General features: G+C 44.6%; 1 protein-coding gene across 5 annotated transcripts in view; it reads right to left on the minus strand.

Annotated features, from left to right (window-relative positions):
• Positions 1-16,169, minus strand: part of CELSR1 (cadherin EGF LAG seven-pass G-type receptor 1) — a 164,719-nt gene that overhangs the window by 145,500 nt on the left and 3,050 nt on the right. The window lies entirely within an intron of this gene.

Genomic DNA, 16,169 nt, shown 5'->3' on the forward strand with positions numbered 1-16,169 from the left:
ACTGCTGCTGTCTGCAGAGATCAGTGTGTGAGGCAGCCCTGGGGCTCCTTCCCGCCCACGGCCACCAACCCGGCTGCTCCCACGGCTGCTCCCGGCCACCACCCTGCCTCTGCACCCACAAGAGCTCTCATCTGCAGATCAAACAAGGTTCTCCTCCCAGAGCTTCACAGCTGGGTCTACCCTCCAGTTCCCCCTTTCAGGAGGTTTTTTCTCATGCAGAAGAAAAGCATCTCTGACTGGATTTCTTCTGATCAACCCCGGGGCGAGGGAGAGTAATCCCGGTGTCCATCTGGCCCCCTTCCCCCTGCCTCTACCTGGGTCCCCCCAGACCATTAAGACAAAAACCTGTGATTTTATGCCACAAGAGAGGTGGAGATTCCAGCATGTGGTGAACATCTTTGACACACAAAGGCCCAAGAGAAGAGGGAAAATGGTGTCAAATCAAAACACAGTTCAAAAGACAGTGAAGCAGTGCCTTCCATCATTGCACCGCACAAACCTGGCTTCAGGGAAGTAGTTACCACACTTAAAACCAAAACACGGAATAATTGCAGGCTGCTTAGCCCAGCACTGCCTATTGTGCAAAATCCTCCGTACAGGTTTCCACACAAATGAGTGATTCGAGCAATTTTGGTCATTTTTAATGACAGGGACAGCAAAAAGGGAAGCCCAGGTGCAAGCACACAAGTTTAGTCTCAGCAGTCGCCCTGCAGCAATGTGACTGTCCTTGTCCAGAGCCCCATGGCAGCCAGGGGTCAGGCACACACAGACTTTTTCCCTGGCTGTGGCTGACAGGGACTTCATGGGCCTCCTCCAGTGGCTCCAAAGAGTGGCAAACCTAAGGCAGGTAATGATTTAAGGACCATGACAGCCCGTTTCCCAACTCTGAGCATTTTCACACAAAGCACTGCAGGAACCTGACTCTCATGAGTCACCCTGTTTAGTTTGACTCCTCTGCTCTGCTCCTCAAGGAACACAAGCCAGCACAGGCCAAATCCTACCCAGTTGATCCTGGCTCACGAAATCAATTACAGGAAGCTGCTTCTCAGATTGCAGGGCCCTCGTGTGCAGCCAACAAGCCGGTGAAGGAACACATGTGAACACATCCTGCACACATCACTTGCCTCCATTTTTTATTCCACTCTCTCATGAGTTTTCTAAACTCATGGGCTTCCAGATCCATGGTTTGCAGGAAACAAAGCAGGGGAGAAAAAGAGAACAAGTGTGGACAAAACTCAAGGTAGCCTGAAATCCCAGCAGCCTCCCCAGAACCACCTCTCTCCAACTGGTGAGGCTGCGCCCATCTTTGCAAAGATAGAGGCCTTTTTTTTCTTTTTTGGAAGTGTAACCAGAGTTACCAGAACAATCCTCTGAAGCCAGCAAAGTTTCCTAAAGTGTGAGAGAGGCCAGAGACCAGCCCTTTCTATTCCCCCTCTTTGTTTGGATCATGAATTTGCAATCCAAATCCCCGCCACAGCAGAGCAGGCAATGAGCCTAGCTGCTGTAAAAAGCGTTTTAGAGAGTTCATGAGGCTGTGTGCCAAGGAGCTGCTGCGAGACAAGGTGGACTGAGCTAGAAAAAAAACCTGTATGTATGTAATACCATTAAGATAGCAAATAAAAAACCTGTCCTGCAGTGCAAAGGAATGTGATAGTTACCAAATGCTCCCCTATAGCAGCAGAGTCCTTGAAATATTAACAGGGTTATCAGCATTCACTTATCGGTTACAGTAGTGCCTACATAATTCAAAGGACCAAGCCAGAGCTCATAAATATGTACACTTTCTCAATGCCAAACTCTTATTATCAGAGAATTTGTTACCTTTTTTAAACTGAAATTTGTTAGTCTTTTAAATTAACAAACTTAGAAAGGCAGCAATCTACAGGGGAAATATATTCAGTTGTTTATTTTTGCATCCATTTATTCACTGCACTATTTTTTCATGCACTGTTTGTGTTTTCAAGACAGGTGTTTTTAGCCATGTTAATTGAGGTTTTGATGTTAGTACAACGCAGCTGCATTTTGTATCATAACATCTATGGTAAGCTCAAGCTGTAGAATTTCTAGGTGGCAGAAATTCACACAGATGAAAGCTGGGAGCTTTCTTCTGTGTGCCCACAGAAGAAAGTGGTGAGTGCTGACACTCTTGCCTACATGGATTAGGTGCTGAGTATTGCACACAGAGCACTGGAACAAATCCATCACTTGATATGAGTCCATCTGGTCACACAGGCCTGAGGGAGAGACAGTACAACATTTTCATAATTTAAAAGGACTTTCTAGAAACTTTGGACCTTTCAGAGGGACACAATGCAAGCATGGGCAAAATTATATAATATCTCCTTCAAGAAAAAGCAGCAGAGAAACAACCAAGCCAAGGGCAGAGCCTAAACCCACCTAATTAATGCCTCCTCTTCAAAACCATCCCTATGTCTGTCCAACCATGTGCTGAACTGCTCCAGCATAAGGAAACACAAGAAAAAATTAGTTTTGCTTTGGTTGCAAATACAAAGCAGCCCTAAGCTAGAGGAAGGGCTGACTACCACAGCTCCTCTCCACCTCCCCACTGGAACTCATTTCATACTGCATTGAACTGTTTCTTCACACCAAGTAAGAACTTTTGGGTCTGTTTTTTATTGCTAGTTCGGCTTTTTGTCAACACTCATCCTCCTTGCATTGTCTTCTACTCATTCAGTGAACCCAGCTGTTTCCTCATGCTAAGTCAGAAGCTTGTTTTGTTGGGGTTCTGTATTGGCACATTGGCTTTTTAGAAACTTGGTGCATGGAAACAGCCCAGCACAAGGCCATATAGGGGATGGGAAGCAAAAGGCTCTAACAGCCAGAAGCAAGACTGGTTCATCTTTGCTGCCACTTGCATCCTGTGACATTTGTGAGTTAACTTCCAGCCCCATTCATGTACCTGAACCACGTTACCTTGTGGATCCTATACTTTCTTTTGATGCTGAGTTTAGGAGAAGCTAGCAATGCTGTTACCAATACACAGCAAATCACACAAGCTCAGGCAGTTCAAAGAGCTGATTGCTCTCACAATTTATTAATATGTATGTTTAATTTCTGCAGCAAAAAGAGAACAAGAGAACAGGAAATAATTTTTCCACCAGCCAGTTCAATTTTCTCTTTAAGGAAGGTTCTCAAGGAAATGTGTTGTATATACATAACATTACTTAAAACTATGAAGCTTATCAATTTATCAAGCTTTATCTTAAACCCATCTACACTTCTTTGGATCCTTTCACAGAGGAGTTATCCCAGAAATTTGCTTCCCTGAAGGTTTCAAACTGCCTTTAACATCCCACCTAAATTTATTACATTCACTTACACATTTTTTTCTTTAAATTGCTCTGCTCCTGTACCTCAGGGGTGTAGGTAGCAGTCACAGTCTTCTTTGGTTTTTATTTTGCAATCAGAAGGATGCAATCTTCTACCATAAATGATAGCTCCGGTAAAACAAATTCTCTCTGTTCCCCAATTTGTCCTCTTTACAATATATATTAACTTTTCTTGACTAGGAACAATCAGAACTGGAGAAAGATGAGGTATTTGCAGTTCCTTGTACAATAGCATGTAATACTTCACTTCATGTAATAAACCCATCTCACTTATCAAGCCCCTTTGTGGAAGCCCCATGCACCACTGCATTTTTTCCACTGCTCTGATGCTTCCCTGTATCTGAACCAACTCAAATACATTGACAGTGGGCAGGTAAGAAGATTAAGTCACCCAAATAGTGTCATTTCAGAAAATTGAGTAATTTTCCATCCCAGTATTTGACAAGCACCTTAAGTACTATACAAGTTGATGGAGGGCGCATCTCCAAAGAGAGGGCAGTGTGAGCCTGGAATATCACACCCAGGTAAAAATATATTGATTTCTCCAGAGAAGCAGCAGCATTTCCTTCAAACAAGCAGCAACACATGATCCAACTAAAGGAAATGCAAGAGGTGCTGAAATGCCATCACATGGAAGATAAACTGTTCCAAGAGATTTTGTGACTCATAAATTATCATAGAGAAAATGGAATGCTACAAAATACCTAAGAACAGAAATAGAAAATAAACTAATCAAGATGTCTAATAAGGAACAGAAACAGTGGTGCTTTCTAAGTGTTGGATTATTAACTATTGTGCTTTCCAAAAGGGATTATATTACCCTGAAGTTCTAATGGATCACCTTTTCATTTGCTGGAGGACCAGCTCTCAGCTGCAAGTTCAATGCCCCACCCCACGACCATCTCTGCAAGGTGCCTACACCCGTGGGCCCCACACAGTGCATCCTGAGATGGAGCCAGGCTTCAAGAGTGAAAACCCATCCCCAGGACAGACCACCAGCTAACTGCCCGCAGGAAGGGATGCAGGAAGGGATGACACAGGTCACAAAACTAGTCAGAGCCTTGGTTTTGATAATCATGGTAGAATAAAAGGGAAAAGCATGGTAAAAAGAGAAAAGCACTGGAAATGCAAATACATGGCTGTGAAACCATCAGATTGAGCTCTCTGTTGAGTGCATGGACAGATTCAGTGACCCTCAGGGAATCTTACCTGCTGAATGAGCCAAGAATACGCCTTGCTGGGTATTGGGCAATGCCATGTAATATGACTACAGCAGTAAACACAAAGGCTCTACAGTGCAAAGAACAACACTGGGAATTTCACAACTGCTGAAATCTCAACCTGATTTCTCTAAAATTCCGTTTCATCACAGGAAAAAAATTTAATTAGGGTTTTCTTATCATTAGTCACTTATATAATTTCATTGAAATACCTGAAAATGTACAATATCCAAATTTTATGCAGCACTAAGCCGTCCTATATGACCAGTATGGGATGCTAGAGTGTGAGTAAAGTTGTTTGCCCCATGGGATGCTTTCCAGTCTGAGAAAGCTTTCAAACTGGCCATCAGAGTTGTCACTTTACTTTCCCCTTAGGCCTTGAAAAGAGCAATGGAATCTTTTAACAGCTACAGACTGATCAAAGAAACTCAGAGCAAAAACTCAGGGAGCCACTGACACAACCTCAGAGCAGGAGAAACTCTCCTGGAGGACTTGCCCCAGGGCAAAAAAAGGGATGGATACTTAACTGCCAGAAGTGGTGTGAAGAATTTTATCTGATCATTTCAGCATCTCAGCTGCAGCCCAGTCTGATGCAGGTTGGCTGAGATAAAGGAATGAATCAGTCGTCTCAGCTTAAGAAATCCCCACCACTTGGCAAAGGGCATATTTTAAAAGCAGATTGTACAAAAGTTCGTAAAATTCAGTCATACAAAACAAGCATGTTCACTGCACAGAACACAAAAAATGTCCTTGTCTCTCAGTTCTCACCTGAGTTTATTGCCATTAATCAGTCATGTCCATCAATGCTGTTAGTAGTAAATAGGAATTTCTTAGTTTAAAGCTTCTTAAAGCTGAATAAAGTCCCAGACATTGTTATTAGCTGAGCCATAGGGTAGCTGAGACACAAAGGCACAAGTCAATAAAGACAACAGCACCTTTTCACAAGGGATAGGAAAAAAATACAGTCAACATCAATACCCAGACTGGGCCACACAGGTGTTGCTCTCACAGCCCGCAAAGACAACAAGCACCACACTCAGTGTGCAGCATGCCCTCCAATCTGGAGCTGGACACAGATGTCCTGTGGCTGCTTGTGCTGGTGACCTCTATGGGACTGTCAGCAGCACCTTATGCTGCAACTCCCTGGGCTCGGCACAAGGAGAGGGGCAAAGGATTGTGTCTGCAAAACCTCTGGAAGCTGCAACCAGCAGCCATCCATCACTGCTGAAGTCTCAACCCAGAACTGCCAGTGGAAGTGCAAGAGCTGCATGGGCAATGCCCTGGTTCACCAGGCACATCTCCAGGGGCATCCCAGGAAGGGATGGACCCTGCCCCTCGCCCTGCACCAACATACCCCCCTAAGTGACAGCACAGAGTCAGAAGAGGTGCAGAGTGGATGAGAAATCTGTCCTGCCTCCCCGAATACAAGAGGGAAGGCAGTGACAATGGAGGCTGCCGCACCAAGCAAGCCCTGTGCCCGGTGGGCAGCTGCCAGCCAGCTCCCAGGGCCTGCCACAGGCACCAGGGGCTGGGCCCAGGACATCCCCAGCAGTGCTGTCTGTTATCTCACAGTCGCTCCCTCAATGCCTGCTGGTTATCCTGGTTATTTACAGCAGGTGTTGCAAAAGCAGCCCAACAAGGTCTCTGCTGTGCATGGCCCTCTACAAACTTGCAGCATGCAAGCTCCAGAGATGCAGCACCTTGCTGCACAACAGGATAGGGCAAACAGATCCAGTGAGTGCAAAGGGAGAAAGGAGAAAAAACATGGGAGAAGGAAAGAGGAACACCAGCATGTATTGTGTAACAACCTTTCAGCATCTACCAGATCCCAGAACATACCCAGGGTTCCCACTCTGCATAACCAGAGCAAACAACCAGTGCCTGCTGTCAGCAGCTTGGTCTACAAACCCAGGTGGCATTCTGCCAAACTCAATGCAGAATAATGTCAGGTAGCTTGGTAAGTAGGACCTTAATCTGTCTTACATATTAATCAAAAAAAACAGAGAAATTTACCCACATCACTATAACTTGTACCAAACCCTTTTGCAAACACCCTACAAAACTAACCAGAAGGCACCAGCAGGTTCATGAGCTTGAGAAACTGAAGGAAGATGGGATTTGAACTAGCAGGCAATTATCTGCCAGATGGAGAGCTCATCATGCAGAGCACACATCACTAAATTGCGCTGTGTCAGTAAGAGGAGGCCAACACCAGAAATACACCCCGTGAGAAGGGAAACTGAGTCAGCCAACGGGATAGCTAAACCCAGTCCTTGCTGCCAAGGGACCTTTGCCACACGTGTAGGGCAGCAGTGGCTGCCTGCAGCCTCGGCGAGCACACTGGGGAAATGCCACTGCAGCCAAGTGACAAGCAGCAACACGTTGATAATTGCCAGCAAGTCTATCATCATGGCAAACTGCAGTGAGAAAGGGGATTAAATAGTAGGCAAAGACAGGTTGGACTCTGAATATTTAGCAGTGTACTTTAAGTCTGAGCCCATGAGCTCTTCCATAACTGACCCTTTAGTCCATCTGGGGGCTGCTCCACATAAAATCAGAATACATTTACAAATAGTTAAAGCCAGGAGGCAAACAACTCAACTCATCTCCAATCTACAGGAAAGTACTCCATGAAAATTCCCAGGGGTCTTGTTTATTTTGGTTCATTTATTTGGTTATAATGGTTCGTGATCCCACTTTTGTTACGGCCCAAACAGCATCCAGCAGCTGAGGGAAAAACCCAGAGTGCCCACACTGCTGCTGAAGCAGAGGTGCCCATGCACATGAGCCAGAAAGCCTCCTCTCCTGCACCCTGCAGGAGTCAGCGTGATCCTGTGGCTTATGGCACTCACCAAAGAGATGGGAAATGTGAGTCCCACAACAGCTTGTGAACCTTCTTCGGCTCCTCTTTAATGTATAGCACAGTGAGAGTTCTCACATCAAGGGCTGGAGCCCAGCCCATCTCTGCCCTCGCTGAGTGTCCTGATCGCTGTGCTGAGTGAAGTGCCCAAGCTGTAGTGGGATGGTATTTCAAGTATTCCCACTTTATAGGACACTTAACTGCCTAAAACAGAATAGGGCTGCAGGGAACAGGTATCTACAAGTGAAATGCTCTAGCACTTGCTGGTTAGATCCAAGTCCTCTTACTAGACCTAAGGCATGAAATGTGCCAAATGCCTCTCCCTAGTCATTGCTGAATGGTGCCTGCAGTGTCTGGAGCCTGCTAAAACAAGAAACGCACTGGTGTGGGACAGCTTTTACATGATTTAGACTAAATGCACACAACCAAATCAATTTTAAAATGAAAAATCACAGCTTGGATGTTCAAGGGTCGCCTTTAGAAATGGAGCCAGCACAAACACTTCAAGCATACAAATAAATGAGAGGCTGGGCTGGTTCCTGGAAAGTTCAAAAGTGCTGTGACAGGAATTCAATGCAATAAGCTCAGTGACTTGCTAACATCAGTTTTGAATAGGATCAAGGAGTCTGATCTGTGGCTATTGAAAGGAAAAAGCAAACCAACCAACCCAGCACATCTTTGTGCCCACCATGTGTGCTCCGGTGGCATGGCAGCTACAGAGATCCACCTTGAGTACATTAGCTTCCAAACCTAACAGCCCCTTGGGATGCAACAGCAAAGACAGACTGCTGTGTGCTGGCCATCTCATCCTGGAAACTCAAATCTAATAGCATAGTCCTTGCTTTGCCCCTTTTGGTGGGGTCCAGAACCTTTTGCTTCATCCTAAAACTGGGCCAAGCCCACAGACTCCACAGCAGGCAGGAGATGCCATGTTGACAGCAGTTGTCAACGAGGATTTTTCTTCTGCCTCCTTCAAAAAGCACTGAAATATTTTGACCATATGTGTCATTTCCAAAAGTGCTGGAGACCTGATGGAATGTAGCATCTATCACGTGTCAGGCAATGGGGTTGAAAACAGATTACTTTCCTTTGTATGTGATAAACACAACATGTCTATGTTTATCATGCGGTCCCCTGAGGATTTATTACAGGTTTGCTGTTCCATTTATTTGCTTTTTTTGTGCTTGGCAAGGGTAAACACTAGAATAAATATGAAGGTGGTTACAGCTTAGCAGCATTAACGACTTGTTGAAACAAAGTCCAACAGTTTTCCTTTCTCTCCAGCAAATCCTACTTTTCTGTTCAAGTGCTTTTTTTCAAGTGCGAAGATCATCTTTCTGAAGTATTTTAAAATTTTCTTTCTTTGTTGAATGCCAAATCCCCATAAAAGCATACTTTCCCCCTTCATTTACTCAAACCCTTGACAATATTTAAAGTATATCCTAACATTATTCATGGCAAAACATTTTCCTCTTTGCAAATTACAGCCTCCCCCATCTTTTCTATCTAGTCTGCTAAGCCTGTTACTACAGGTAGTTTGCTGTAACAGAAATAAGTACAATCATCACTCCAAAAGAAAACAAACCCTTCTGTTCTAGCACACACGTTCTGGGTGGGTTCATCCCACTGAACTTTAGCCACCTAACAGCAAAGCAATCAGCCCAAGTCACTCATTTATGCCCCCTCTTTAATCAGTGGGGCGAGATGGACACTTCCAGTCAACAGCCCTCCTGCTTATCAACCAGTCATGGCTGCAACCTACATTTGAAGCTTTTGAAGAGATATAGAGGATGATCACAGTACCAGATAGAGATCTGACCAAAAAAGCCAAGCTGTACCTTTGATAATGCTGTTTTCAATCCAACAAGATCAACACATTGCAATTCATTCTCAAGCAAAGACTTAAGAAAGTTTTTAAAAACCTTTAGGCAAATCTCAACAGATTTCAAAATTTTTGATGAAGATTACATTTGGCCCCTTTTGGAAAACTGCATTGCTTCTATAAATAGCTCAGTGTTTTTCAACACTGGAAAAAGAGCTCCGTTGGGGAAGGGAAAACTAATACTGTCACTTGTCACAGAAATACAAAGTGGCAAAACGGATTTAATTAGGTCTTAGATGTTCTTTGTTTCAAGTGGACAACCACTGTGAAAAAATCTTTGAAGAACTGAACTCCTTGTCAACTTGTTCTGTACTTTGATTTATGCAATCTTCTGTACAATTAGTCTTAAAAAAGGAGCAGACAGTAAAAAAAAAAACCAAACCCTCTCCTTCAGAAAAGGCAGTATTACCATGATTGTTTCTTGAATGGCAAAGTAGACGTCAGAGTACTCAGGCTACTATATTACCTAAAAACATCATAATTCCCACAGAAACCAGGACAGAAAAATTGTAACATGGAAGATTGCCAAAGTCTGTCATCAGATCTGATCTGAGTATCTTCAGCTCTTCTAACCCTCCTGCATTTCCTAAATACTTTCCACAGATATTTTTGGAAATGCAAGTCAGTGGGTCAAAGGAAGCCAAAAGAGACAGTTGCCCAAACCCTGTAACTTAGGCAATACTGAGGTAAGCAGGTAAGCTGTGTTGTTATCTCAGGTACTCAAACATAGAGAGCTTGTCTTCACCAACTGACTCTCAAAACCCTGAAGGCTTAAGAAAGAGAGGGAGAAGGAATGGAGAGCATAGATCTTGTGTCTTGACATTTGATTCTTCCCTTACTCATCCTCCATGCATGAGCATCACTGCTAGAGTTGCCTACAGTGCTAAATATTGAAAAGGTGCTTGCACACAGGTTTAACGAGGTTTCTGCTTCACATTTAGGTGTTCCCTTCTCCAGCTTTCAGAGCAGTCATACTCCCAGGGTCTTCCTATCAGCCTCACCTGACCCACAAGGGAATTGAGGGGCCCAGTGAAACTGCAAGTCAAACCTGCGCCCAACAATTGCTGTACCCAACACAACCAGATGGATGTGAGCTCAGCTATGCCAATGTGTGCAGCAGCTGCACATCTGGCTGAACTAGAACCACTGTCATAGCTGTGGCATGCTCTCAATGCCTCTGGACCCATGAACTCTGAGCACCTAGCCAGCCCAAACACTGGAGACAACTTGTCAGCCACAGGGGGGTCTGACAGACAGCCTGCTGCACACTGAGGAGGAGGCAGATCATGACGGAGTCACCCCAAACCCTCCATGAAGATGCTGGGAGATACCAGGATGGCAAGATGCTCTGATCAAGATGCTCTGACCAGACTGGTTGAAACGTGAGGATGTCTAGGTTCCTATCCAAGTGCCTGCTAAGGGTCTCTCAATCACCCCACAGAAGAGCGGTGAGCACACTACCTACTTCACCTAATGTTACACTTTAAAACCTCACATTATGTTCCTCACTCATGGGATGTCTTGAGAAAATTTATTTAGTTCCAAGACAGGAGTCAGCAATGGATGGGAGTTCCAAAGTATTAAGTATATACACTGAAGGAAAATGGACCATTCAGTGAGCAGATGTAAAATGATAGGCTTTATCAGCAGCCAGACACTTCCTCAGGTAACACCTGGGATGTTGGAGATAATGAAGTATAAAATGCCACTGCTCCACATCACCTACTTTCCCCATTACTACCTCTACTGCAGGTTTACTATCATGCTAACATCGAAACTTAGAAAACTGTTCCTGTATTCTGAACAAAGGGTTCTTTTGCCATTACCTGGACAACAGTTCAATGTTTATTCTGTATTTGGCAGTTTGCAGCAGGCTCCACAATCCCAGCCTAAAACAATTCTGAAATGCCTGACCAGAAAAAACAGAACAAAGAGAATTCTTCTGAACTCAGGGGTGCAGGTCAGAAGGAAGAACACTTCAGTGATGTCTGAGATGGAAGCAAATCACAAGAGAATATGCCAAGGAAACCAATTCTTTAATATACCCTGAAGCTTAAAAAGCAATCAAAAATATAAACCAATTACTAATCAAATTTTAAAAAATGTTATTAAAACTATCTGTTCATTTGCAAATAATGTGAAAATCAGAGGAAAAAAGTTTTCAAGGTAATCCCACCACCATACACCAGTCCTATGAAACCCAGGCATGACGTGGAGGGAAGCCTGTAGGGAAGCAACAAGGCAACCACAGCTTTTTATCAGCTGGAACACCTCACGCAGCTGAAAACGGAAAGTCACATTCCAGCAGGCCGGAAGGACACACATCTACAATGCACCTTGCTGCAGCATGAATTAGAATATGGAACCTATATGGATGTAATAAAGGATACAGGTAGCCACAGCAGATCCAGGAACTACCTTAGCTTTAATTGATGGTCACTGTTCTTGATTTGCTATTTTAGGAAAATAAACATAAACGTTCAAAGTCACCACTATTAACTATTATTAACCATCCTTCACTTCAGGCCCACCAAACACACCACACAAGGACTGGGGATACAATCCTGCTGCTTGTGGTACCATGCCATCTTTCCAAATGGCTCCCTCACCACTGCCCCCACGCCTCGGCAGCCTTTGTGCCACTGCCTCCTCCCCTGGCTCTGCAGTGGGATGCATGAGGGAAGTGCAGGAGCCCAAGGCCCCTGGGATGCCAGCGTGCAAAAGCCCTGCAGCCACAGAACAGGCCCCAACACATTTCTTGCTCCAAGGGGAGGACTCTCCACCCATCCATTTCCATCATCTCCTACCTGTATAACCCACAGGGATCCCTACACCAGCTGCCTGTAGCAATGTTTCCCTGCAAGGGGGGCCACGGAGAGCAGCTGGGGTGCTAAGTGCCAGTTTGGGTGCTAAGTGTCCCTTGCTGTCCCTGGAAGCATGTCCTTCGTGGCAGCCAGGAGCAGCAGCCCTGCAGACCAGCTCCCAAAGCTCAGAAGGCCCCAGCTGCCCAAAGGTGGGGACATGAGGCTGTGCTCTGGCACTGCCCTGCACATCCTGAGAGGTCGTGCCCTGCTCACCCTCCGTGCCCACAGGTGTCCCTGTACAAACAAGGATACCTTTTCACCAGAATTTCCTTTTCCCCTTTTATCCCAAATCTTGCCACACACAAGTAAAGCCCTAATACTTTGTATCTCAGGCACAGCTGTGGCCTCACCTTTCTGAGAAGGGCTGCACCAAAGTGTTGCATCATCTCTATTCGTATGGAGAAGGCACAGAGCTGGAGATTCAGGATCATTAGCAAGAATGACTTTTAAATTACAATAATAATGAAGATTCTTTATGAAGCTCTGAGTAAAAATTCCCAAAGCTGATTGTAACATAAACAAGCTCTATGGTAATTTCTATTTGCTGACAGCCAATAACCTCACTGAATGCCACTGGATATTTAAAGCTAAAGAAATGTAAAAGACAATACTTGAGCTTGCACAGTCCTCAGAAATGCTTGGGTGTCTATCCCTCACTGCCTAAGGCACAGCAGCTTTCCAGAATTGTATATTGCCTGTTGCATAGTGATATTTTACATTTATCTGGACCACTCAAAAGCTGCAGCATCCAGCCAGTTTGGGTTTTGTCTACACTGCTGATTTCGGCTGGGTTCCCAGAGAAGTTTGCACACACATCTATTGTATCCCACCGAGCTGTCGCTGATGATAAGTGGGACTACTTGTGGCAACAGAGCCAAGCAGGTGCCAGCAGTGTTTGCAATGTGATACCCAGGCAAACTTGTGTAACATTTGTGAAAAGCTGATGCTCATACCAGCCTTCCCCCTCCCGCAGCCCCAGCAAGAACTGCAACAGAATGTTTAACAAGTAAACGCAACGTGACTTCAACAACGTTTAACCCAATTTGGACCAAGTAAATCCCAATTTAACATTACGATGAACATCAGTGTGGACAAAAAGTAATCATATTTAACCATCCTGTCAATTAGTAAAACTAAGAAATCACAGAATGATCGACTCTTGACCACCTGTTTTAGAAGGTCAGAGTAAAATCCTGCCCCTCCTGGAAAGAAGGGGCAAGATTTCAGCAGAGTCCAGATTTTACCCCAGTTGTGAAAACAACACCACAGTGTGCAGACATGGGAATGTAAAGCTAAAGCTCTGCCTTTCTGCAGGAAAATCTTGAAGGTACACTAGAAAAAGGAGAATTTGCCTTTTTAAAGGACCCCTGGAGCACGTCTGGAACAGTTGCATGCAAAAGGGTCCGGTTTGTTCACTCAGAGGCTCTGTACAACAGGCACAGGCAGAGGGACACCCAGAGAGATTCACTTCAAAAGAGACAGACTTCAAAAGCTCCTTCCCAATCCAAAGCAAAATGCTAATATCCACACCACCCACACTCCTCCCTCCTGTGCCCGGGTTGGTTCCTGCCTGGCTGTGGGGGCACAGCCCGCAGGTACCCCACGGGCACCCCAGCACCCAGGCAAGGGCAGAGCCTGCCCCAGCTGCTCACCACCCCACAGAGCCTCTGACAAAGATGACATGAAACTTCTGACAGCTTTATGAAGCCTATTTGCTTGCTCTTCATGATTCTGAAGTTTTGTTTGTAAGGAGTAAGCAAAAATTACTGTGCTTATTTGAATGATCCCCAAGTGAAGAGTGCTGCATTTAGCCACGTATCAGGGTCTCAAAGTGACCCGGTGGAGCAGCAGGGCTCCTCGCTAGCACTGCACACACTCACATGCCTCTGCTGCACAACACATTGCTAGACACAAATAAGATTTTTATAGCACCGCTGTTATTTCCGACTCGTATAGAGATCAAATCCCCCAAGTTCATAAGGAGTTCCAGTCCTTCCCTGACCTAAGAGCAGCTGCGAGTAGCGAGGACGTTGTGTTTGTCTGGGTTGAGAGGTTAATGGCTACTCTCCATGGACACGGTTTTTCCAGTTAACTGGCAGGTCATTTTAGCAGATGATTTGCAGGTGTTACGCAACACTTAGAGATAACCCCGTGGAGTACTTCTGTCTGAGCTTCTTCTCTGTCTCTTTTCTTTTTTGAACTGCATCAGATAAATCAGAGAAACCAGGTAGGTGAGACTTTCATGGACTAATCACAAGACAAACTGCCCTTCCAATTTCCACACGGCGAACTTCTCCAAATAAATGTCAAATGTAGTTCAGTACTCGTTAAAATTGTCTTAAAATCCTAGCCACAAAAAACTTAAGCATTTCAAGTATCTCAAGACACGCAGCAGACAGACAGTCCATTTTGATAAACATCACAGCACGGTTTCAAAGTTCACACCTTCACAAAACATGAAAAGGACACTGGAATAATCAATCTCCTGCATAAAAAAACAGGTCTTCACTCCTGCCTGAGACTTCACCCACTAAAACCGTGTAAATCATTATACTGAGAAAGGAATCGTCCATGTCAGCTATTTTTCTGCACTGAATACACTCTTCACCAAGCCTAACAACTCTTCCAAGCTTTGTGCTCCAAGATGAGTGCTTATCTTCTGCTACCAGATAAAGAGCTACTGGTTCAAACAGACAGTGACCATGCAATCATCTGCACCTTAATCCAAATGTTTTTCTTAAAGATCACAAGCCTACTGTCTGTTTTTCCTGCTAGTCCTCACAGGACATGGAAACAGCACTTGCCTTACCACATAAGCTGCACACTAGCATTTTGGAAGAACCAGGAGTGGCTTTTCAGGGGATAGATACACTGCAGCAAAATGAGTCAGCTCAGTTAATGTCACTTTCATTTTTCTGAAGAAAAAAGAACCTCAAGCCTGCAAACACAAGGCTCACTTTTCTGAGGCCTTGCTGCTGCACATTGTGGTCACTTTAACAGCAAAAAAAAATTGCTGCTGGGATTATGCCACAGTTTGATAATTTTTTTTTCTAATAATCTCCCCAGTTGTGATTTTACATACCTAGTACTTTGAGCCTTTTTTTTTTTTAACAAAAATAACACAAATCTTAGTTTTAGTCTGCAGAGAGAGGTAGCAAGAAAAGTATCTGGCTAAAACTTTGAAAGTCAACAGAAATATGGGATCAGGTCCACAGTAAACTTTATAGAGTGGCACCTGAGGAGGAAATTACTCGCTGCACGATTGATGTCACAATTAGAGGCATAAAAAGTAATTCCATGATAAACAAGCAACTGAGCAGAAAAAGAATAATATCCTAGGAGTGTGTTTGTGCTCAAATAAAAGTACATATTGGACAATATGGAACAGCCTTCACACACACACAGAGACACAAGTTCTCCAATGAAGTTAATGCAAAGCATCCCTCCCTCTCCCTGTCTCTCCCTCCCCATAACAGCCCTGATTTGGGGGCTGCATTTGGCCAGTATCTGCCTCTAGTGCCAGTAAAGCAGCTCCAGTGCCATTAGCAATGTCACACAGCCATCACACAGCCACAACTCTCTGCTTTCAGAGCTGCCATTTCCCACAGAGTGCAAACACAGCAGAACATCCACCTGGGCCACACCAGCTCTGGGCTGAGGTCTAAGGAGCTACCAGCCAAACCTCTGGGTACACAGAAGGGAGTGAACATGTTTTGTTGCTGAAAAGGCAGAGATATCAAATGTCAACTTTTTTTTACAGAAAAATAAAGAGGGAGGGGAGACAGAATTACAGATACCCGTGCATTCCCTACATCTTCGCAAGTTACATCATTTACTACATTTATGGAACCACATCGGAAAAGCTCCAGCCTCAGTACCACCTCAGCTGAGGTGTATGCTCCCTTCCATGCACACTCATATTTATTTATCCTTGTGATCCACGTTTACTAAATAACTTCAAAGCACCACTTCAATCCACAGCACACAGACTTG

Source organism: Motacilla alba, chromosome 1A (genome assembly GCF_015832195.1).
Source record: "Motacilla alba alba isolate MOTALB_02 chromosome 1A, Motacilla_alba_V1.0_pri, whole genome shotgun sequence".
NCBI lineage: Eukaryota > Metazoa > Chordata > Aves > Passeriformes > Motacillidae > Motacilla > Motacilla alba.